This window comes from Mesoplodon bidens (assembly GCF_964165515.1).
Source record: "Mesoplodon bidens genome assembly, chromosome: 18".
NCBI lineage: Eukaryota > Metazoa > Chordata > Mammalia > Artiodactyla > Ziphiidae > Mesoplodon > Mesoplodon bidens.
The window spans coordinates 60,135,667-60,160,277 of NC_138175.1; the positions used below are offsets into that span (position 1 = coordinate 60,135,667).

The following is a 24,611-nucleotide window of genomic DNA, read 5'->3' on the forward strand; positions in this document are numbered from 1 at the left end:
GGACACAGGGGTGGATCTGAGGTTCTTACCCAGGGAGGCTGTAAGTGCCAAGTTCTCCAGCTTCACATCACGATACAGGCGTCTCCAAGACTCGTCAAGGAGACCCCATTCCTCCCCGGAAAAGGTCACAGCCACATCTTCAAAGGTCAGGCCATCCTGCTATGATGGGGACAGATGAAACCACACACAGCCCCACTCTCAAGGAGCCACGATCCATTCTCCACCAACCCACCCACCCCAACGTCTGCCATAGGCCCACCCTCCTCCAACCTCCCCAACGCAGAGAAGAAGGCAGGCCCTGGTACCATTGGTGCCCCTGTCCCCTCAGGGGCCCACTGATCACTGGGCAAAGCCATCAGCAGCAGGAGGCACATAGGCAATCAGCAGCTAAGCTCTGGGACAAGCACAGAAGGATGTACCACCTCCACAGGCTATTGCCTGGGTGTGGCCACAGTCATGTGGTTTCCAGTGCAGTGCCCTAGACCATCAGATGTGCTCCCTGTCTGAACGCACATCCCTCAGAGCCCCACGCCCAAGGCCACCAGCATCAGTGCCCCTTACTGTAGGCGTCTTGTTACTCGTATTTCAGTCACCTCCTCATAACCCCACTGTGAGGGTATAATTCCCACCCTAAGGGTGTGGCCAAACACATGACCCCTGACACTGGCCAGATGCAATCAACAGCCATTTATTAACCACATATTAACATGTGGGAGACAACACACAAGGCCATGGGAAGGCCACACGCTGGCGGAGTGACCAACCAAGGGCTGTGGGATGCAGTCTCTGTGGGGTCGAGAGGGTACGGTGCCCTGCTTCCCGCAAGAGGACATGACTGGCTTGTTTAAATGACTCTGCAGGCTGGTAGGGAACTGAAACTCACTACAAAGGGATACGCAGGAACTGTGCCTGCTCCCTTTGATAAAAAGGGTTGTAAGGTTAGGAGACATTACCTGTGAGAAGCATGTGGAGGGAAACTTGCACCACGGCCATTTGAGGGCATCCTTGTTTCACCAGATGTCAAGGCAGCATACCTATTGGCCTTAATTTTAGAACTTACAACACAACTTGGCAGACAGCATCCAGAATATCCTTGACAAATTCAGAGAGGATCCAGTACAACTACAGATTTCCCATGGTTCTTGTTAGCAACCACAGCCCCAAATCACTCCATGCAGGTCTCATTCAACTCCTTGGCTCAGACACAGCCACAGAGAACCATGTGTGGATCGCAGTTACCCATGGTCCTATCTGCTTTTTCTGCACTTGCTGTGCCCTCAGAAATCACACCCTTCCTCTGTCCATCCAACCATCATTCAAAGCCCAGCCCCACTGATAACCCACCCCAGATCTGGTGACTCACAAATGACTGAATCTGCCCCTGATCATATGCACCTGGCTGAATGAAACATCCTAGACTCCACCAAAGTCCTCACAAAATCTTGGTGAGTCCATAAAATGGTAAAAAAGCACAAGTTTCAGCCTGAGTATATCTTTAAGTATGCACAATTTATGGGAAGACAGTTAGTCAATCCTCATTGTTCATGGATTCTGTATTTGTAAATTTGCCTACCTGCCAAAACTGGAAACCCCCCAAATCAATACTTACATTTTTACACTTATTCATAGACATGTGGAGACACAAAAAATCCGAGTCACCCAGTGTATGTGAGATACACAAGATGATGCTCTGCCTTCTCTTTGCGGCTCTCATACTGTAAACAAGCATTCTTCCCATGATGTATTTAGTGTCCCATTTATGCTTCTTCTTGGTGGTTTTGTGGTCCAAAACGGCCTCCAAAACTGGCGCTTGTGGGCGGCCTAGAGTTCCTAAGCCCAAACAATGTGGCTTAAAGAAAATACATGTTAGGTAAGCATTGTTCAAGCATGAATCATCGTGCTGTTGGCCACGATTTCAGTGTTAACGAATCAACAGTATACAGTAAATCAGTTGTTTTTAAACAGAAACACATGGAAAACCATGTTATGTACTGACCAGTTGACAAAAACGTGGTGACCAGAGGCTCTCAGGAACCTAATCACAGATTTCCCCTAGGAACAACGGCTCTATATTCACTGATTCAGAGAATTAGAGAACATGACTAGCGTGAATGACAACTGATTGTACTTCAGTAAAGCTGTTTTAAAAGCAAAGGTAACTCTTAAAATTTGTAACTTCCTAATTATTTCACTATGCTTTACTATTCTATACAGTCTCAAGGTTATTTGCGTCTACTATTATCAGTACAGCAAAAACAGAATACAACGTGGTACCTTCTTTGCATCTTTGTCTCTTTTCAGGCTGCCACAACAAAATACCACAGACTGGGTGGCTTATAGAAATGTATATTCTCCTATTTCTAGAGGCTGGGAGTCTAAGACTGAGGTGCCATCAGGAATGGTTTCTGGTGAGGCCTCTCTGACTCCTAATCAACCACCTTCTTGGTGTGTCATTAAATGGCCTTTCCTCTGTTCGAGAATACAGCGAGAAAGTGAGCACCTTCTGGTGCCTTGTCTTCTTCCACGGACACAAGTCACACTGGATTAGGACCTCGTTCTTATGACCTCATTTGTCCTTAGTTATCTCCTTATAGGACATACCTAAAAACATAGTTACACTGGCTGTTAGGGCTTGAACATATGAATCTTGAGGGACACAATTCAGTCCATAACAGACTTACCTATATTATGCAAAGGCCTTTATTCCTTGTGAACATTCTGGTATTTAGGAGACTGGGGTTGAAGGTAAAGAACTTTCCATTCACTGCACTCATAAGGCCTTTCTCCAGTGTGAATTCTCTGGTGTCTAATGAGGCAAGAGCTCTGGCTAAAAGATTCCCCTCGTTCACTGAACTCACATGGCTTTTCAGCAGGGTGAACTTTTCGATGCATAAGGTTGTACTTCTTGCTAAATAATTTTCCACCTTCCCCACACTCATAAGGCTTTTCACTAGTGTGAACTCTCAAATGCTCCGAGGCTACAGTTTTTTCTAAAGGATTTCCCACACTCACGGCACCTGTAAGATCTTCCCCTCTTGAGGACTCTGGTGCGGAACAAGGGTGTGTTTGGGGCTGCGAGCTTTCATGCGCTCTGGCTGGTTGTAATGGTTGTTTACACTGTGGAAGGCAACTGCACACTCCAGTCCGCTGTTTTGACTTCTCCCTGGTGTGAGCGGCCTGTTGCTGAAAATGTCCCGAGCTGGCCAGAAAGTCCTTCCCAACCTCCTTACAGGTAAAGGACTTCCCTGACACATGGAATTAGCAGCTCTTCAAGAACAAGGCTCTGCTCATGCTGCTTTTGAAGCATTTCTCTCCAACACGCTGCTTGTGCAGCTGATAAAGGTCTGCAGTGAGAGGAAATTGTTTTCCACATGCCCCACACATGTGCAGTTTCTGCCTGTGATGTGTTTCCTGGTGTTCAACCAAGCGCAAACTGTCTCTCAACATGGGGCCACACATCTCACAGAGGTGGGCCTTCTGGAGAGACAGACCTGCTTTGAGAGTCCTATCCTGTGGCATTACTTTGACAGAAATGCTGTGCTCAGAAGATGCCTCCTTATCCTCCACTCCACACCAACAACCTGAAAGAAAGAAACGCTGGTGAAGTGCATGTTGATTCTGGTGAGAAGGGTAACCTGTAGAAAAGTGTGTGGGGGACAAACCCAGGAACCATCAGTGGGATTGTTCTGGGAACCAAAGAGTTGGGTACAGGTTGAGAATGGGTTGCTTAGCAGAACTGGGCCTCTAAAGATCACAGAACAGGGGAGGACTCACAAGGCTAAATACACCACCACTGGGTGCAGCACAGGGAGGAAAGGGTCTCCAACTCCTTCCTTTGGAAACAATTCTCTCCGGAGATCTGGTCTTCTGCTGACATGGGTGTGTTATGTAGAAGAGTGTGTTCAGGCCCAAGAAAATGCAACTGCAACAGAGTAGCTGGTGTTCAATGACTGTTTAAGAATATGTGTGTGGGACTTCCCTGGCAGTCCAGTGGTTGGGACTCTGCATTCCAATGCGGGGGATATGGGTTCGATCCCTGGTCGGGGAGCTGGGATCCCACATGCCTTGGGGCCAAAGGGCCAGAACATAAAACAGAAGCAATATTGTAGCAAATTCAATAAAGACTCTGAAAATGGTCCACATCAAAAAAATCTTTAATAAAGAAAGAAAGAATATGTATGCACGTGACGATGCACATGTAGAGGCCAATATCAGAGAGTACTACAGGTGGAGCAATGAGAATGGCGAGTGATATGTGTAGCCCACAGATGTGGTGAACAGCCCTGAGCTGGAAGAGCAGAAGTGACAAATAGCAGAGCTGACAAGTTGGCAGTGTCAAAAATGGGAAAGGAAAGGCGTTAGGCTGCCTTTGTCAACAGCACCAAAATAATACTCCAACAGAATAGGTTTCTGTATGATCTGAGCACAGCTCAGACATCGTGCCTCCCCCAGGGCTAGGCTCCCATGGAATCCCTACTGCTGTAGCTGGATTTATGCTACAAACTCAAATGTTTATGTCCCTGCAAACACCATGTTGAAATCCTAACCCTCAATGTGATGGTAGTAAGAGGTGGGGGACTCTGGCAGGTGGTTAGGTCATGAGGGTGAAGCCCTCACCAATGGGATTAGTGCCCTTGTACAAGTGACCCCAGAAAGCCTTCTCATTCTCCTTCTGCCACGTGAGGACACAGCAACAAGGAGACCATTTATGAACAAGGAAGTGGGCCTCACCAGACACTGAAACTGCCAGTGCCTTGACTGAGGACTGCCCAGCCTCCAGACCTGTGACATAAATGTTTGTTGTGTAAGTACCAGCCTATGGTAGTTTGTTATAGAAACCTGACTGGACTAAAACAGAAATTGGTTTGAGAAGTGGGATGCTGCTTGCAAGAAAAACCTGAAAAATTAGAAGTGGCTTTGGATCTGGGTAATGGTCAGAGGCTACCAAGAGTTTTGAGGTGCATATTTGCAAAAGCCAATATTGTCAATTCTGGTAGGAGCTTAGGAAGAAAAGAGGGGAGTTATAGACAAAGCTTCCATCTTCTTAGATGATAATGAATCATGAACAAAATGTGCGTAGAAATATGGATGGTAAATGCTATTCTATTCTGATGTAGTCTCAGAAAGAATTGAGGAACATGTTATTAGACGAGGAACACTGAAGATCCTTTTTATAAAGTGGAAAAGAACTTGGCTGAATTTTGTTCATGTTCTAGTGTTTTATAGAAGGTAAAATGTGTGAGCAATGACATTTGATATTTAGCTGAGAAAATTTCTAAACAGTGCTGCAGAGCGGCTTGGTTCCTCCTGACTGCTTAGAGTAAGATACAATTAGAGAGATGACCTGAGGACGGGATTGTTAACCAAAAAGGAACCAGAACTTAAAGATCTGAAAAATTCTCAGCCTATCCATTTTGAAAAGAATGAGGTGTTTTCAGAAAAGAACACTAAGACTTTGATAAGATTAGCATGCATATGACCCAGGAACCTCATCTGCCATCTCAAAAGTGATTCCCCTTGGGCTTCCCTGGTGGTGCAGTGGTTGGGAGTCCGCCTGCCGATGCAGGGGACGCGGGTTCGTGCCCCAGTCCAGGAAGATCCCATGTGCTGCGGAGCGGCTGGGCCAGTGAGCCACGGCCACTGAGCCTGCACATCCGGAGCCTGTGCTCCACAACGGGAAAGGCCACAACGGTGAGAGGCCCACATACCACAAAAAAAAAAAAAAAAAAGATGCACCTTAAGGTGATCAGGGACCCTCACGGCTGCCACCCCCACCACAGGCCCAGAGAGCAAGGGCCAAGGGAGAGCAACATGACTCCAATAAGTGGGGCCACCTATCTGGGTCAGGCACACCACAATGTTCCTGCTCCGTGCCTCATGGTGGGGCCCCGGCAGAGAGCTGTGGTGTGCTCGGCGGACACATGGGGCCAGGGATTCCCAGAGCTGTAGCACCTGGACCCAACACCAACAGAGCCACCAGCTAACAGTACCAGTCTGAGAGCCACCGTCATGAGATCCCAATCCAGGAGAGCAGCAGAGGCAGGACTGCTCCCCAGTGGGCCTGGAGGACAGAGCAGTGAGCCACAGAGGATTACTCTTGAGGCTTAAGGTCCAAAGACATTTGCCCCAGTAAGCTTTGGACTTACTCGGTACCTATCACTCCTTTCTCCCTTCCCTTTAGAATGGGAATTGCTTCATTCTGGGATGGGAATGTCTACCTCATGCCTGTCCCACCACTATATTTTGGAAGCACATAACTTGTTTGGTTATATAGGTTCTCAGCTGGAGAGAGATCTGTTGCAGGGTAAACTGTATTTCAAGTCTCACCAATATCTGATATAAATGATACTTAGATGAGACTTTGGAATTTAGAGTTGATGCTAGAACTAGTTAAGATTTTGGGGGCATGTTTGCTGGCCCTGCAAGGTGGAAATGGTGGCGTAGTAGGTGTTTGGGTTTTTTTTGTTTTTTTCCTTTCTGCCCACAGGGTTTGGGTTTCTGGCTGGGAGTCAGGTTTCTGGAAATCTTTGTGGAAAATTAACGGTATATGCGGTATCTGTCTTCAATAGGGCTAAAAGGAGCCCAAGCCCGTTAACCAGCTGAACAAAGACTATGATGAAATAGACCCTTGCTGAGATTTACACTGGAGAGGTTGTGGAAGAGGGCTGGGCCAGGATACAAAGAGAAACATGGGGGAAGAGAGAAGTTACTGAGAAGAATCAAGAGATCCTAGCATTCTTATTTGCTATGTGATCCTAGTCAAGCAACTTATTCTCTTTAGGAATTCTTTTATAAAATTTGACCAACAGGACCCACCTCACAGAATTACTGAGAAGAAAAAAATGAGAATTCTATAAACCTGAAGGGTAAGCTTTTAGAAAAATCATCAGAAGGAAGGAACTGGAGAAATAAAACTGGAAACATTCAGAATCTTGATGGTGTGCGAAACCAAATGTAAACTGGAGCTCGACCAAAAACTAAAATGAGCAAACCAAGGCCCAGGAAAGCCATGTGGCTGACAGGGTCTTGGTGCTCCAGCCTGGTGTCAGGCCTGAGCCTCTGAGGTGGGAGAGCCGAGTTCAGGACATTGGACCACGAGAGAACTCCCGGCCCCACGTAATATCAATCGGCAACAGCTCTCACAGAGATCTCTGTCTCACCGCTAAGACCCAGCTCCACTCAACGACCAGCAAGCTCCAGTGCTGGACACCCCATGCCAAACAACTAGCAGGACAGGAACACAACCCCACCCATTAGCAGAGAGGCTGCCTAAAATCATACTAAGTTCACAGACACCCCAAAAAACACCACCAGACGAGGTCTCGCCCATCAGAAAGACAAGATCCAGCCTCACTCACCAGATCACAGGCACCAGTCTCCTCCACCAGGAAGCCTACACAAACCACTGAACCAACCACAGCCACTGGGGGCAGACACCAAAAACAGGAACTACAAACCTGCAGCCTGCAAAAAGGAGACCCCAAACATAGTAAGTTAAAAAAAATGAGAAATCAGAGAAATATGCAGCAGATGAAGGAGCAAGGTAAAAACCCACCAGACCAAACAAATGAAGAGGAAATAAGCAGTCTACCTGAAAAAGAATTCAGAGTAATGATAGTAAAGATGATCCAAAATCTTGGAAATAGAATGGAGAAAATACAAGAAATGTTTAATAAGGACCTAGAAGGACTAAAGAGTAAGCAAACAGTGATGAACAACACGATAATTGAAATTAAAAATTCTCTAGAAGGAATCCATAGCAGAATAACTGAGGCAGAAGAACGGATAAGTGACCTGGAAGATAAAATAGTGGAAATAACTACTGCAGAACAAAGAAAAAAAGAATGAAAAGATTGAGAACAGTCTCAGAGACCTCTGGGACAACATTAAATGCACCAACATTCGAATTATAGGGGTCTCAGAAGAAGAGAAAAAGAAAGGGTCTGGGGCTTCCCTGGTGGCACAGTGGTTGAGAGTCCTCCTGCCGATGCAGCGGACACGGGTTCGTGGCCCGGTCCGGGACGATCCCACATGCCGCTGAGCAGCTAGGCCCGTGAGCCATGGCCGCTGAGCCTGTGCATCCGGAGCCTGTGCTCTGCAACAGGAGAGACCACAACAGTGAGAGACACGCGTACCGCAAAAAAAAAAAAAAAAGAAAGAAAGGGTCTGAGAAAATATTTGAGGAGATTATAGTTGAAAACTTCCCTAACATGGGAAAGGAAATAGTCAATCAAGTCTAGGAAGCGCAGAGAGTCCCATACAGGAGAAACACTCCGAGACACATATTAATCAAACTATCAAAAATTAAATACAAAGAAAAAATATTAAAAGCATAAAGGGAAAAGCAACAAATAACTTACAAGGGAATCCCCATAAGGTTAACAGCTGATCTTTCAGCTGAAACTCTGCAAGCCAGAAGGGAGTGGCAGGACATATTTAAAGTGATGAAAGGGAAAAACCTACAACTAAGACCACTCTACCCAGCAAGGATCTCATTCAGATTTGATGGAGAAATTAAAACCTTTACAGACAAGCAAAAGTTAAGAGAATTCAGCATCACCAAACCAGCTTTACCAAATGCTAAAGGAACTTCTCTAGGCAGGAAACACAAGAGAAGGAAAAGACCTACAAAAACAAACCAAAATCAATTAAGAAAATGATAATAGGAACATACATATTGCTAATTACGTTAAATGTAAATGGATTAAATGCTCCAACCAAAAGACATAGACTGGCTGAATGGATACAAAAACAAGACCTGTATATATGCTGTCTACAAGAGACCCACTTCAGACCTAGGGAAACATACAGACTGAAAGTGAGGGGATGGAAAAAGATATTCCATGCAAATGGAAATCAAAAGAAAGCTGGAGTAGCAGTTCTCATATCAGACAAAATAGACTTTAAAATAAAGACTATTACAAGAGACAAAAGAAGGACACTACATAATGATCAAGGGATCAATCCAAGAAGAAGATATAACAATTGTAAATATTTATGTACCCAACACAGGAGCACCTGAATACATAAGGCAACTGCTAGCAGCCATAAAGGGGGAAATCGAAAGTTAACACAATAATAGTAGGGGACTTTAACACCCCACTTTCACCAATGGACAGATCATCCAAAATGAAAATAAATAAGGAAACACAAGCTTTAAATGACACATTAAACAAGATGGATTTAATTGATATTTGTAGCACATTCCATCCAAAACCAACAGAATACACTTTCTTCTCAAGTGGCCATGGAACATTTTCTAGGAGAGACCATATCTTCAGTCACAAATCAAGCCTTGGTAAATTTAAGAAAATTGAAATCTTATCAAGTATTTTTTCCGACCACAATGCTATGAGACAAGATATCAATTACAGGAAAAGAGCTGTAAAAAACACAAATACATGGAGGCTAAACAATACGCTACTAAATGACCAAGAGATCACTGAAGATATCAAATAGGAAATCAAAAAATACTTAGAAACAAATGACAATTAAAACACGATGACCCGGGGCTTCCCTGGTGGCGCAGTGGTTGGCAGTCCGCCTGCCAGTGCGGGGAACGCGGGTTCGTGCCACGGCCTGGGAGGATCCCACATGCCGCGGAGCGTCTGGGCCCATGAGCCATTGCCGCTGGGCCTGCGCGTCCGGAGTCTGTGCTCCGCAACAGAAGAGGCCACAGCAGTGAGAAGCCAGTGTACCGCAAAAAAAAACAAAACAAAACACGATGACCCAAAATCTATGGGATGCAGCAAAAGCAGTTCTAAGAGAGAAGTTTATAGCAATACAAATCCTACATCAGAAACAAGAAAAATCTCAAATAAACAACCTAACCTTATACCTAAAGCAAATAGAGAAAAAACAAAAAGCACAAAGTTAGCAGAAGGAAAGAAATCATAAAGATCAGATCAGAAATAAATGAAAAAGAAATGACGGAAACAATAGCAAAGACCAATAAAACTAAAAGCTGGTTCTTTGAGAAGATAAACAAAATTGATAAACCATTAGCCAGACTCATCAAGAAAAAAAGGGAGAAGACTCAAATCAACAGAATTAGAAATGAAAAAGGAGAAGTAACAACTGACACTGCAGAAATAGAAAGAATCATGAGAGATTACTACAAGCAACTCTATGCCAATAAAATGGACAACCTGGAAGAAATGGACAAACTCTTAGAAAAGCACAACCTTCTGAGACTGAACCAGGAAGAAATAGAAAATATAAACAAACCAATCACAAGCATTGAAATTGAAACTGTGATTAAAGATCTTCCAACAAACAAGAACCCAGGACCAGATGGCTTCACAGGCAAATTCTATCAAAACATTTAGCAAAAAGCTAACACCTATTCTTATCACACTCTTCCAAAATATAGCAGAGGGAGAAACACTCCCAAACTCATTCTACGAGGCCACCATCCCCCTGATACCAAAACCAGACAAAGATGTCACAAAAAAAGAAAACTACAGGCCAATATTACTGATGTACACAGATGCAAAAATCCTCAACAAAATACTAGCAAACAGAATCCAACAGCACATTAAAAGGATCATACACTGGGCATCCCTGGTGGCGCAGTGGTTTAGAGTCCACCTGCCGATGCAGGGGACATTGGTTCGTGCCCCAGTCCGGGAAGATACCACATGCCGCGGAGCGGCTGGGCTCTTGAGCCATGGCCACCGAGCCTGCGCGTCCGGAGCCTGAGCTGCACAACGGGAGAGGCCACAACAGTGAGAGGCCCACGTACCACAAAAAAAAAAAAAAAAAAAAGGATCATACACCACGATCAAGTGGGGTTTATCCCAGGAATGCAAGGATTCTTCAATATACGCAAGTCAATCAATGTGATACACCGTATTAACAAATTGAAAAATAAAAACCATATGATTATCTCAATGGATAAAGAAAAAGCTTTCGACGACATTCAACACCCATTTAAGATAAAAACTCTCCAGAAAGTAGGCATAGAGGGAAACTTCCTCAACATAATAAAGGCCATATATGACAAAACCACAGCCAATATTGTTCTCAATGGTGAAAAACTGAAACCATTTCCTCTAAGATCAGGAACAAGACAAGGTTGCCCACTCTCACTACTATTCAAGATAGTTTTGGAAGTTTTAGCCACAGCAATCAGAGAAGAAAAAGAAATAAAAGGAATCCAAATCGGAAATGAAGAAGTAAAGCTGTCACTGTTTGCAGATGACATGATACTATACATAGAGAATCCTAAAGATGCTACCAGAAAACTACTAGAGCTAATCAATGAAATTGGTAGAGTAGCAGGATACAAAATTAATGCACAGAAATCTCTTTCATTCCTATACACTAGTGATGAAAAATCTAAAAGAGAAATTAAGGAAACACTCCCATTTACCACTGCAACAAAAAGAATAAAATACCAAGGAATATACCTACCTAAGGAGACAAAAGACCTATATGCAGAAAACTATTAAGACACTGATGAAATTAAAGATGATACAAACAGATGGAGAGATACACCATGTTCTTGGATTAGAAGAATCAACATTGTGAAAATGACTATACTACCCAAAGCAATATACAGTTCAGTGCAATTCCTATGGAACTATCAATGGCATTTTTCACAGAACTAGAACAAAAAATTTCACAATTTGTATGGAAACACAAAAGACCCTGAATAGCCAAAGCAATCTTGAGAAAGAAAAATGGAGCTGGAGGAATCAGGTTCCCTGACTTTAGACAATACTACAAAGCTACAGTAATCAAGACTGTATGGTACTGGCACAAAAACAGAAATATAGATCAGTGGAACAGGATAGAAAGCCCAGAGATAAACCCACACACATATGGTCACTTTATCTTTGACAAAGGAGGCAAGAATGTACAATAGAGAAAAGACAACCTCTTCAATAAGTGGTGCTGGGAAAACTGGACAGCTACATGTAAAAGAATAAAATCAGAACACTTCCTAACACCATACACAAAAATAAACTCAAAATGGATTAAAGACCTAAATGTAAGGCCAGACACTATAAAGCTCTTAGAGGAACTCATAGGCAGAACACTCTATGACATAAATCACAGCAAGATCCTTTCTGACCCACCTCCTAGAGTAATGGAAATAAAAACAAAAATAAACAAATGGGACCTAATGAAACTTAAAAGGTTTTGCACAGCAAAGGAAACCATATACAAGATGAAAAGACAACCCTCAGGAGAAAATATTTGCAAATGAAGCAACTGACAAAGGATTAATCTCCAAAATATACAAGCAGCTCATGCAGCTCAATAGCAAAAAAACAAACAACCCAACCCAAAAATGGGCAGAAGAGCTAAATAGACATTTCTCCAAAAAACATATACAGATGGCCAACAAACACATGAAAGGATGCTCAACATCACTAATCATTAGAGAAATGCAAATCAAAACTACAATGAGGTATCACCTCACACTGGTCAGAATGGCCATCATCAAAAAATCTAGAAACAATAAATGCTGGAGAGGGTGTGGAGAAAAGGGAACCCTCCCACACTGTTGGTGGGAATGTAAACTGATACAGCCACTAGGGGGGATAGTATGGAGGTTCCTTAAAAAAGTAAAAATAGAACTACCATATGACCCAGCAATCCCACTACTGGGCATATACCCCGAGAAAACCATAATTCAAAAAGAGTCATGTACCACAATGTTCACTGCAGCTCTATTTACAATAGCCAGGACATGGAAGCAACCTAAGTGTCCATCAGCAGATGAATGGATAAAGATGTGGCACATATATACAATGGAATATTACTCAGCCATAAAAAGAAATTGTTATTTGTAGTGAGGTGGATGGACCTAGAGTCTCTCATACAGAGGGAAGTAAGTCAGAAATAGAGAAACAGGGCTTCCCTGGTGGCGCAGTGGTTGAGAGTCCACCTGCCGATGCAGGGGACGCGGGTTCGTGCCCCGGTCCGGGAAGATCCCACATGCCGCAGAGCGGCTGGGCCCGTGAGCCACGGCTGCTGAGCCTGCACGTCTGGAGCCTGTGCTCCGCAACGGGAAAGGCCACAACAGTGAGAGGCCCGTGTAACACACACAAAGAAAAGAAATAGAGAAACAAATACCATATGTTAACACATATGTATGGAACCTAAAAAAAAAAAAAAAAGTTTCTGAAGAACCTAGGGGCAGGACAGGAATAAAGATGCAAACATAGAGAATGGACTTGAGGACACAGGGAGGGGGTAGGGTAAGCTGGGACAATGTGAGAGAGTGGTTTTGACATATATACACTACCAAATGTAAAACAGATAGCTAGTGGGATGCAGCCGCATAGCACAGGGAGATCAACTCGGTGCTTTGTGACCACCTAGAGGGGTGGGATAGGGAGGGTGGGATGGAGATGCAAGAGGGAGAGGATATGGGCATTTATGCATACATATAGCCGATTCACTTTCTTGTACAGTAGAAACTAACACAACATTGTAAAGCAATTATACTTCAATAAAGATGTTAAAAAAAAAAAAGAAAAAAAGATTTTTGGGGCTATTGGAATGGATAAATTTATTTTGTATGTGAGAGGACATGAATTTTGGGAGCCAGGGGTAGAATGCTATAGATTGAATGCTTGTGTCCCCCCAAAATTCATATGTTGAAATCCTAATCCTCAATGTGATGGTATTAGGAAGTGGGGGTCTTTGGCAGGTTATTAGGTTCATGAAGGTGGGGCCATCATAAATGGGATTAGTGCCCTTATAAATGAGACCCCAGAATGCTCTCTAGCCCCTTCCAACATATAAGGACATAAAGAGAAGGTGGCAGCTATGAACAAGTAACAGGGCCCTCACCAGAACCTCATGCTGGTGCCTTGATCTTGGACTTTCCAGCCCACAGAACTGTGAGAAATCAATTTCTGTTGTTTATAAGCTACCCAGTCTGTGGTATTTTGTTACAGCAGCCTGAATGTACTAAGACAGACAGGGATAAACATGTGGGTAAAAGGGTTAGGTAAGCTACTAAGCAACACACTAATGTAATGTATTATGTAATCATAATTTCTGCCCTTTAGCTCCCTTTCTACCTTTTAAACTGTCTCCTAAACTGCAGGTTTAAAAATTTACAGTGTCAGGATATAGTTCCTAGAATGTGAAAATCACTGTGCTCTACAGATCTAAAGGAGAATGAGGTCTGTTACTCATTTAAGCACTCCAGGTTGCAAGTGATAAGGCAGGATTTGGAACCCTGAAGTCCCTAATGGGATTTGTGGGTGTTGAGGCCATAGTTCCTTGGACAAGCTGCTTCTCCTCTGTGAGACCCAGTTTCCTGGTTATTAACCATTTTTCCCATCATCTATGCTTGGCTTCTTTGCTGAGAGAGGCCATGTTTAGAAGCAGAATTGGGTGGAGGATGGAGGCTGTGAATGGAACCACACTGTAAAGCAAGACCCAACTGTTCACCAGAGGCTCCAGGAGAGGACTTTTTTGTTTTATGTCCTCATGGAATGTTGTCCAAATCCTGAGAAGTTGTCAGAGAGAGGCAAACCATCCTAGGGCAGTAGACAGTACATACTTATTCTTTTCGTAGAAAAAGAGGAGGCTCTTTCCACAAGGCCAGTGCCTTGATCTTCAACTTCCCAGACTCCAGAAGAGTGAGAAATAAATGTTTGTTTAACCATCCAGCCATGTTAGTTTGTTATAGCAGCACGAACTGACTACGACAATTTATTTCCATTCTGTGAACCACCAAGGGCTCTCCACCCCACCCCCAAGATGAGCAACTACATGGGACCTGGGTGATGAAGTGTTAAGGGCAAGACAGCACAGATGGCATTCAGGATTGGCCCGGAATACTGACAGCCCACAGGAAAGAAAACTATTACAAAGGGAACTTTGGGGGACGCTCTTACAAGAACAGAACATGATGCACATAAGTAGTGACTATGTCAGTGATGGTAACTGCTGGCACAGGCAGGCATGAGGAAATGTCAGCTAGAGAAAGTAAGTTAAACCTGGGTCACACACGTGCCTTGGATGTGGACAAAGTCACCTGGCCAGGGAGAAGGCAAGTAAGGTAGGACTCAGGATGAGTACAAGACTCCAGACCCTGCATCCTTCCCTGGGAGTCTTCAGGAAAGCAGGTGTTGGGCCTGCTCTAAGAGAGGAGAGGGCAGTCCTACCAACCACAGCACCTACTCAGGAAAATGAGGAAGCAGTGCCCACAGTCCTCATTTGAGGACAGAGCTGGTCCTGGGCAGAGACTATCTCTGGGCACAGGGGTAGGTTTGAGGGTCTTACCCAGGGAGGTTACAAGTGCCAAATTCTCCAGTATCACATCTTGGTACAGACATCTGTGAGGCTCGTCAAGGAGATTCCATTCCTCCAAAGAGAATTACATGGCCACATCCTCAAAGGTCACATTGCCCTGCTAAGATGACGACAGAAGAACCAAAAGCGTCCACTTCTGAGTCACAATCCCTTCCCCCACACATCTATTCCATGCCCACCCTCCTCCCAAGCTCCTTAACTCAGCGTTTTGAGAAACTAGGCCTTGGCACCACTGATGCCATTGTGTCTTCATGTGCCCATTAATCACTGGGTCAAGGAGGCAGGTGGACAAACATACAGTTGACCCTTGAACAACACAGGTTTGAACCGCAAGAGTCCACTCATACTTGGATTTTTTTCAATAAATAAATATTACAGTACTCATGATCTGTGTATAGGCAGGATGAATCAGCAGTTGTGGAACTACAGATACAGAGGGCCTAACTGTACACCTTTCTGCAGATTGTCGAGTGTGCAGAGCGTTGGCGCTCCTAACCCCTTGTTGTTGAAGGTCAACAGTACCTAAGCCACAGGCCTGGCATAGAGGATCCAGCGGCTCATATTACCCTGGTATTACCGAAGTCTCAATACCAGATCCTGGAACCATCAGGTACACTCCCTAAGTTCACAGCACTCTTCAGAATGCACATCCCTCACATCCCTAGATTCCACAGCCACATGCCCATGGCCACCACCACCTTAGGGCCCACACCACAGGCATGTCCTTGGTCTCCCCACATTACTCGTGTCTTAATCAACACCTCTTCACCCCACTGTTGAGGGTGGAATTCCCAGTGTATAGTTATGGAGACAGCCAAACATGTGACATTTGACACTGAACATATGAGATAGACAGCACTTTATAAATCATATATACTCACAGCCCGAGAGAGGAGGACACACCACACTACACAGGGCCATATGGAAGTTGTACTCCACAAGAGAGGCTGTACACTGGGGGCTGTGGGACATAAGCTTTGTAGTATCAAGAGGGAGAAGTGTTCCTCGGTTCCCATGGGAGGATGTGATTGGCTTTGTGCAAAATTCCATGGATTGGTAGGAACTGAAACCTGCTACAAAGGGATGAACAGGAACTGCTCTGGTCTCCTTGCTAAAAAGCGGGTATCTGGTAGGAGCGGAGTGGGGAGGGCAACTTGCACTGAGGACATTTGAGCCATCCCAGTTTCTACCACCCATGCTAAGGCTACCCATAACGGGCCTAGGCTGCAATTTGGCAGATGACATACAGATTATGCTTGACATAGTTAAACACAATCCAGTATGATGCCAGACATCCCATGGCTTCCACTAGCAGTCACAGCCCCAAAACTTTCTATGAAGATCTCCCTGCCTGGCTCAGTTCCTTGCCTCTGACTTAGTCACACAGAACCACACGTGTATTTCAGACACACATGGCTCTCCTCCACTTGTGTGCTTCACCTGCTGCCCCCTACCACTCACAACCTTCCTCTGTCCACCTACCCCTCGTTCAAAGAACAGCCCACAGGTGGCCTACGCCAGGCCTAGTGACTCTCACAGATGACTACATTTGCTCTTGACCTTATCCTCCAGGCTGAATGAAAAACAAGCTCCATGGGCTTCCCTGGTGGCACAGTGGTTAAGAATCCGCCTGCCAAAGCAGGGGACACGGGTTCGATCCTTGGTCCGGGAAGATCCCACATGCCGCGGAGCAACTAAGCCCGTGTGCCACAACTACTGAGCCTGTGCTCTAGAGCCCGTGAGCCACAACTACTGAGCCCGCATGCTGCAACTACTGAAACCCGCACGCCTAGAGCCCGTGCTCTGCAACAAGAGAAGCCACCACAACTGAGAAGCCCGCGCACTGCAACGAACAGTAGCCCCCGCTCAGGCCCTGCTCGCCACAACTAGAGAAAGCCTGCGTGCAGCAACAAAGACCCTACTCAGCCAATAAATAAATAAATAAATAAATAAATAAATAAATGTTTTTTTTAAAGAGAGGAACAAGCTCCACCAAAGTCCTCACAAAATCCTGGTGTGTACAGAGAGTGGTAAATAAGCACCAGTTCTGGCTTGAGTATCATCTCACTTCAATTGCTACTATGACTCTGCAGCCATCTCATGTCCAGTCTTTTCTTGGGAGCCTTGGCCACCTGCCAGACAATACTGTCTCTGAGAGCCTCCCCAATTCCTTTTCCACCACCCCAGGTGGGACTCAAGGACTGGGGAAATAGCACTTAAGAGTCTCAAGACACCACAATCCAGAGAACATGTGATACAGCGTCAGGCCCAGCGAGGGAACGGGACACCTTCCACTTGACTGTGTTGGTTCCATAAGCAGCCATGGAAATGTGGAACAAGTGATGAGTCTATGGAGGGGTTTGATGGGCTCAGGCTTCCATGTACCCCTGCCTGGCCCTGAAGTCTGGGATAGCTACTTAATCTCTGAGCCTCAGTGATCAGTTCGCCTTTTATAAGGTGGCCCTGTGCCTGTCACCCTCCCCCACTTGCCACCACACTGTCAGAAACAGGGCCCCACCAGAAACCTAGCAGGACCCTGAGGGGCTCCTGGGTACGGAAGCCTTTCTGTGTCTTGCGTTTCTTGTTTGTAGGTCAAGGGATACGCATAACAGTATCCTTGAGCTCTACTGCAGAACTAAAACCCCCAACAAATAGAGATGCTAACTACTTGATGAAGCATTCTTCAGAGAAGATCAGGAGACCACCTGAGGCCAGATTAAAGGAATGCAAGCCCTGCTCACACCCTGATCCTTATCAACAACCGCGTTCTTCAACTGTTACTATAAAACTCCTCACCAAACTCCCCCGGGATTGGGACAAGAGGTTTTCGGGGCACGAGCCCACTGTGTCCCCCGTTGCCTGGCAAAGCAATAAAACTATTATTTTCTGCTTCACCGAAAACTGTCTCCGAGATTCGATTCGGCACCTGTGCACAGAGGCCAAGCTTTTGGCATCACACCCACGGCCGCCTCACCAACCTGGACACCGGGTCCTGGGCTGGGAGCACGAGAGCAGGCGCCCCACACTGGGGGCTTTAGTGTCTGCTGGGGTGAGGGCGGTGAGGGCCCGGAGGACAGGCATCTACCTGAGGCGGGTCCGTTCAGCACCACCGCTGCCACTGGGGTCTGTGGGCAGAGCGGGACCCGGATCGGCAGTCCCTCTCCCAGGTCTGGCGCGGGGCATCGGGGCGGCGTCGCCGAGCCTCAGATCTGCTTTTGTCCTGGGGGAACAAGGCCTCTTCTGGGATCTTGTTGGCCGTCACGTCGGTCCAGACCCAGCAGTCCGGAGCCAGAACTGACTCAGAGCAGTTAAAATGGCCGCCACGGGAAGGAAAGCGGAAGTCCCCCCTTATGAATTGCACCTGATACGGAAACACACCTTTTATGAGACTTTGATTGGCCGAGTGGCGCTGCCGCCCGTCGTGGAGCGTTCTGGGTAATGTAGTTCCCGCAGAGCCACAGGCCGCGTGTGAGGATTCTCCCTGCAGACCTCTAGTAAAGAAGGCAGAAAAAAAAAAAAAAAAAAAAAAAGGCAGAGCTCCGCTGCCGGGGGCGAGGGGGAAATGGTGCGTCTGGGTTCCCGGGCATTGGAGGGACTTCGCTCCTTCTTGAAAAGGCCATACTCAGATTTCTGGGGAGCCCTTTCTGCAACTGATCGCGCAGGTGTTTGGAAACGTATTAGTTTGGACTCCCGGGAAGCTCAAGCGTGCTCTCAGAGGCTAAACAAATTCTTTCAGACGCCCCTAAAGGCTACACCTGTCATTCCATAGAGTCACAAAAGTTGTGTCCCCGGGTATAGGAAGCTCATAAAAATTATCGTATGCAATTCAAGCGTCAAAATTACAAAAATTCAACCATGTTTAGGAATTCAAGAAATTATCTTTAACAATCATACGGCAATGATCATAGATAGACAAAAATAAATTAACTATGTACGTTTGAAGTAATTGTTCTGAAACAAATTGAGATATAAATCTACAGTAAAAAACAAACACAAGGGGGCTTCCCTGCTGGCGCTGTGGTTGAGAGTCCGCCTGCCGATGCAGGGGACACGGGTTCGTGCCCCGGTCCGGGAAGCCACATGCCGCGGAGCGACTGGGCCCGTGAGCCATGGCCGCTGAGCCTGCGCGTCTGGAGCCTGTGCTCTGCAACGGGAGAGGCCACAGCAGTGAAAGGCCGGCGTACCGCATAAAACAACAACAACAACAACAAAAAAACACACAGGGACTTCGCCGGTGCCGCAGCGGTTAAGAATCCGCCTGCCAATGCAGGGGAGATGGGTTCGAGCCCTGGTCCGCGAAGATCCCACATGCCATGGAGCAACTAAGCCCGTGCGCCACAACTACCGGTGCTCTAGAGCCTGCGAGCCACAACTACTGAGCCTACGTGCCACAACTACTGAAGCCCGCGCACCTAGAGCCCATGCTCCGCAACAAGAGAAGCCACCTCAATGAGAAGCCTGCGCACCGCAACCAGGAGTAGCCCCTGCCCCCCACCGGGCTTCCCTGGTGGTGCAGTGGTTGAGTCCGCTTGCCGATGCGGGGGACACGGGTTCGTGCCCCGGTCCGGGAAGATCCCACATGCCGCGGAGCGGCTGGGCCCGTGAGCCATGGCCGTTGGGCTTGTGCATCCGGAGCCTGTGCTCCGCGGCGGGAGAGGCCACGGAAGTGAGAGGCCCACATACAGCAAAAAAAAAAAAAAAAAAAAGAGTAGCCCCCGCTCACTGCAACCAGAGAAAGCTTGTGCAGCAACGAAGACCCAACGCAGCCAAAAATAAATTAATTAATTAAAATAAATAAATAAATATGGTCTGGGGACTTCCCTGGCAGTCCAGTGGTTAAGACTCCACGCTTCCAATGCAGGGAGTGCGGGTTTGATCCCTGGTTAGGGAACTAAGATTCCACATGCCGAGTGGCGTGGCCAAATAAATAAATAAGGTCTGCAGCACTGAAGTACACAAATGGTAAAATATGAATTTAGACCTCCTCTACAAACTATACACAAATATTAGTTGCCGGTAAGGGCACTGGTAGATTCCAAACCTTGGGGCAGCTGCAGGGAGATTGCAGTCCTGCAGTGCCAGGCAACAAAAAGACTAAGGCAGAGGAATGCAATACAATGTTTAATGCCCTGAGAAAAATCAGAGCAAGGGTGGGGAGTGAGACTATTAGGGAAATTAAGACATTTAAATGCAGCATAGGGACTTCCCTGGTGGCGCAGGGGTTGGGAGTCCACCTGCCAATGCAGGGGACACGGGTCCGGGAGGATCCCACATGCCTCAGAGCAGCTGAGCCCAAGCGCCACAGCTACTCAGCCTGTGCTCTGGAGCCCGTGAGCCACAGCTGCTGGGCCCATGTGCCAGGAGCCCGTGCTCCGCAGCAGGGAGAGGCCACCGCAGTGAAAGGCCCAGGCTAGCCTCAACTGGAGAGAGCCCACACGCAGCAGCAAAGACCCAATGCAGCCAAAAATTAATTAATTAATTTAAAAAAAAGACTAAAAGGCTTTCAATCCTACTTTTAAAAAATAAAAATAAATGCAGCATACTGTATATGGTAGAACTGGTGAAACACACACACACACACACACACACACACACACACACACACACACACACACGGGAAGATGCATGTCTGGTAAAAAACTGAGAAAGCCTGAAGCCTTCACACTGGGTTGATTAGTAAAGGTCTTTCCCTGCACGGAACCAGTCCCTAAAGACTTGGACAGGTGGCTTAATGTAACAATTAAGAGAGCGACAATCCCATCACTTTTGCGTAATCACAAGAGTGACATCCCTCATATTCAAAGACCCACACTCAAGAGAAGGGAACTACACAGCTGTGTACACCAGAGGGCAGGCGTCTTGGGGCCATCTTAGAATTCTGCCTGCCTCAGTGATTCTTGCTAAGACACATCTGCCTGAGAAGATTCATGTTCTTCTCATGTACTTGATACTTGATAAAAAGCAGTCCAGGGATTTCCCTGGCGGTCCAGTGGTTAGGATTGAGCACTTTTGCTGCGGTAGCCCAGGTTCAATCCCTGGTCGGAAAACTAAGGTCCTGCAAGGTGTGGCCAAAAGAGAAAAGAAAGAAAGAAAAAGAGTGTATATATATATGTATAACTGAGTCACTTTGCTGTACAGCAGGAATTAAAACAATGTTGTAAATCAAATATAACACCTGTCTCTTGAGTACTGGTCTTCTGAGTGGTGAGCAGCTGAACTTGGGTTCGGTACCAGCCTCAAGTTACACTAATCTTCTTTTCAACATTTTCATTGCCCCCAAGAGAATCCTCCTACCCACCAGCCATCTTTCCCTTTTCTCCCCTCCTCCGGCACCTAGAACCACTTATCTACTTTGACCCTCTATGGATTTGCCTATTCTAGATATTTTGTATAAATGGAATCATACGATGTGTGGACCTTTTGTGTCTAACCGCTTTTACTTAGCATAATGTTTTCAAGGATCATCTATGTTGTACCATGTGTCAGTACTTCTTTTTTCTTGCTTAATAACATCCCACTCTATGGAGAGACCACATCTTGTTAATTTGTTTATCGGTTGATGGACATATGCAGTGTTTCCACCTTTTTGCTCTTATGAATAATGCTGCTATGAACGTCTGTGTGAGGGTTTCTCTTGTGTGCAGGTACATATATTTTCAATTCTTTTGGATATATACCCAGGAGTGGAATTGCTGGGTCAGGCAGTGACTCTATGCTTACCTTTTCGAGGAACCATCAGACTGTTTTCCACACCAACAGCACCACTCAGATTAAATCCTGCCCCTTTTGTGTTTCCACAGCTCTCGGTGACTCCCAGTTTACAGCACTCAGTACATCTGGCAATGCTTTATAGCTCTTTGCCTGCAGACCTATTTCCTGCACCAGATCCCAGATCCCTAAAAACAAAGGTTACTGTCTGCTGTCATATTCATTTTGACATTCTCAGTCTTGTTATACATAAAATGGAAGCGAGCTACTGGAATTAACAGATAATGTCACTGGGGAAGCTTTGTTTCATGAAAGTGGTTTCCTCACATGGTCTGAGAGACTTACCCGAAGAAACTGCTGGTTAGGAGAAAAGAAAATCCTGACAATTTCTCTTTCACACTTACGAAGTTGGATTTTTTTCTTTTCCAATTAAATTGTATTTATTCATAAACTCTAAGAACTAGGAAGCAAGATTGCTAGATCATATGAATTTATTTCCTGTTTTTACGTCTGGTGTTCTTCCTTTAGAGTGCTCTTGCACAAGGTTCTCCAGGAGCAAGTCATGCTCACATTCTGTCATCTGTCACTGTTTCCTCCACACTGGCTGGCATGTCCTGCCTCTCTTTCATTTCTTTTCACAGAAGCCCCGGATTTGCAGTATGTATAGCATCCTTTATTTCCACTTCCTTTACCAACTTTTGCTGTGTGTTCAATCTCTTCTTTTCTATATGTTTTCTTCTTTTTGATCTAATGACTAAAATGTAGACATAACATTATTTAGCTAGTAATAAATCAGGAAGTAGAGACAAAAGAAGGGAGGAAATATATGGAAAAATAAAGGAACAAACAATGGAATTTTCAGGCTTTCATGAATGTTATTTGTCTGATAAGGATGGTGAAAATTGCATTTCGAAATGATTTCCCACTTTCTGTATTCAAGCTTTATAAATATCCAGTTTTAAAAATTTATAAAATTGTAAATCAACTATACTTCAATTTTTAAACATTTAGAAAAGTTATAATTCAATGCAATGAAAAGACATTAAAAATATTTTCTAAGAGTACAAGGGCGGTCTGCCTCAGTAAGCATCAATTATCTCTTCTCTCTTGGCCTCTCAGCCTCTCTCTGACTATCTCTGGGGTGCTTAGAGAGCAGATCCATGCAGCGGATTCTTAATAGTATTGAATCAGACACTGCAATCTACATCGTTTTGCTCTAGAATTTTTTTAAGCAAGTACTGAAGAATCTCAGACCTTCTACAAAATCAAGTTTCTTTGAGCATATATGTTATTCTCTCCTCACAAGGATTTGCAGGGGTAGTGGGCAATTCTCACTGGGGCGTCTCTGACCTGGGGGTAGTAACCTCTGTTTCGTGGGCCTGCATCCCATTTCCACGTCAGACTGAGGCAGACAGCGCAGGAGGGCATCTGCCTGTCTGTGGTCAAAACTCGGCAACAACACGACATTGATAAGTATGTTTAAGGGAAATGTTGAGTCCAGGAAAAGTCTTGTTTCCTTAACTCTCTTTTCAGTCCTTGGAATTGCCTTGCAAAAGGAATCAAACAACCACACAGCTGTTTGCCCCTCTGTGTAATTTGATGCGAATGGCTCATTCCTGCACGTGTGGCTGTAAATATTCATTAGCTTTGCCTTTGAAAACCCAACCACCATTGTCAGCTCAGCTTCCCTTGAATTTTTTTTTGCGGTACGCGGGAGCACAGGCTCCGGAAGCGCAGGCTCTGGATGCGCAGGCTCAGCGGCCATGGCTCACAGGCCCAGCCGCTCCACGGCATGTGGGATCTTCCCGGACCGGGGCACGAACCTGTGTCCCCTGCATCGGCAGGCGGACTCTGAACCACTGCGCCACCAGGGAAGCTCTCCCTTGGATTTTGGATCTGACAGGATAAGCTGGTTGACCCTCTACCTGAATGAATGAACTTCTCCAGCTCCTTCTCCCTCTCTGGAAGGAGGCGCATGGACTCGTCCTCAGAGCCCTCCTCTTCCTCTCCTAATAATGGTATCTTGACATTTTCATAGAGTGACGCAAGTTGTTGTTTTTCCTCAGCCTGTACCAGTCGACTGGAGGACAAAATAGATAAATTTAAAAGCACAATTTTCCCACTAAATCATCCTGTCTTAATCTTGTGACTTTCTGACTGAAAAGGGGTCACTAGTACATGGGGGAGGAGGCAGAAATAGACTTAAACCCAAATAATTATAGAACTATAATTAATTATAGAAATATAATTAGAATTACAGAATTCTATAGTTCTATAGAATTATAGAACTCAGATTGGGGCTGACACGCAGAAAAGGGGCGAGTGATTTGGAGCCAGGTGACGGGAATGGGGCACTCGGGCTGGGCACAAACCTCCATGATCAAGTTCAATAACATCTTAATGCAACATTTTACAAAAGAAAAATTAATGCCAACAAATCCATGAGGAACACAATGTCAACATTTTAAATAAAGGTAGCATAGGTACCGCTGATTTTTCCTTTTGCTTAGTCTCCAATATGCTTTGGCCCGACACCATCACTGATCGTGTATTTAAAATGTTGATATTTTGTTCATCACGGATTTTTGAGGGCATTTAGACTTAAAAATATTGCAAAA

The 24,611-nt window shown here is 45.4% G+C and overlaps 1 long non-coding RNA gene across 1 annotated transcript; it reads right to left on the reverse strand.

The window, feature by feature from the left end:
- Nucleotides 1–264: 264 nt before the first annotated feature.
- Nucleotides 265–18,597, reverse strand: LOC308605368. The gene is made up of 3 exons (XR_014013684.1): nucleotides 18,371–18,597; nucleotides 15,256–15,385; nucleotides 265–3,581 (listed from the first exon to the last, which is right to left on the reverse strand). It is a non-coding gene; the product is annotated as an uncharacterized lncRNA (long non-coding RNA).
- Between the last annotated feature and the right edge of the window lie 6,014 nt (nucleotides 18,598–24,611).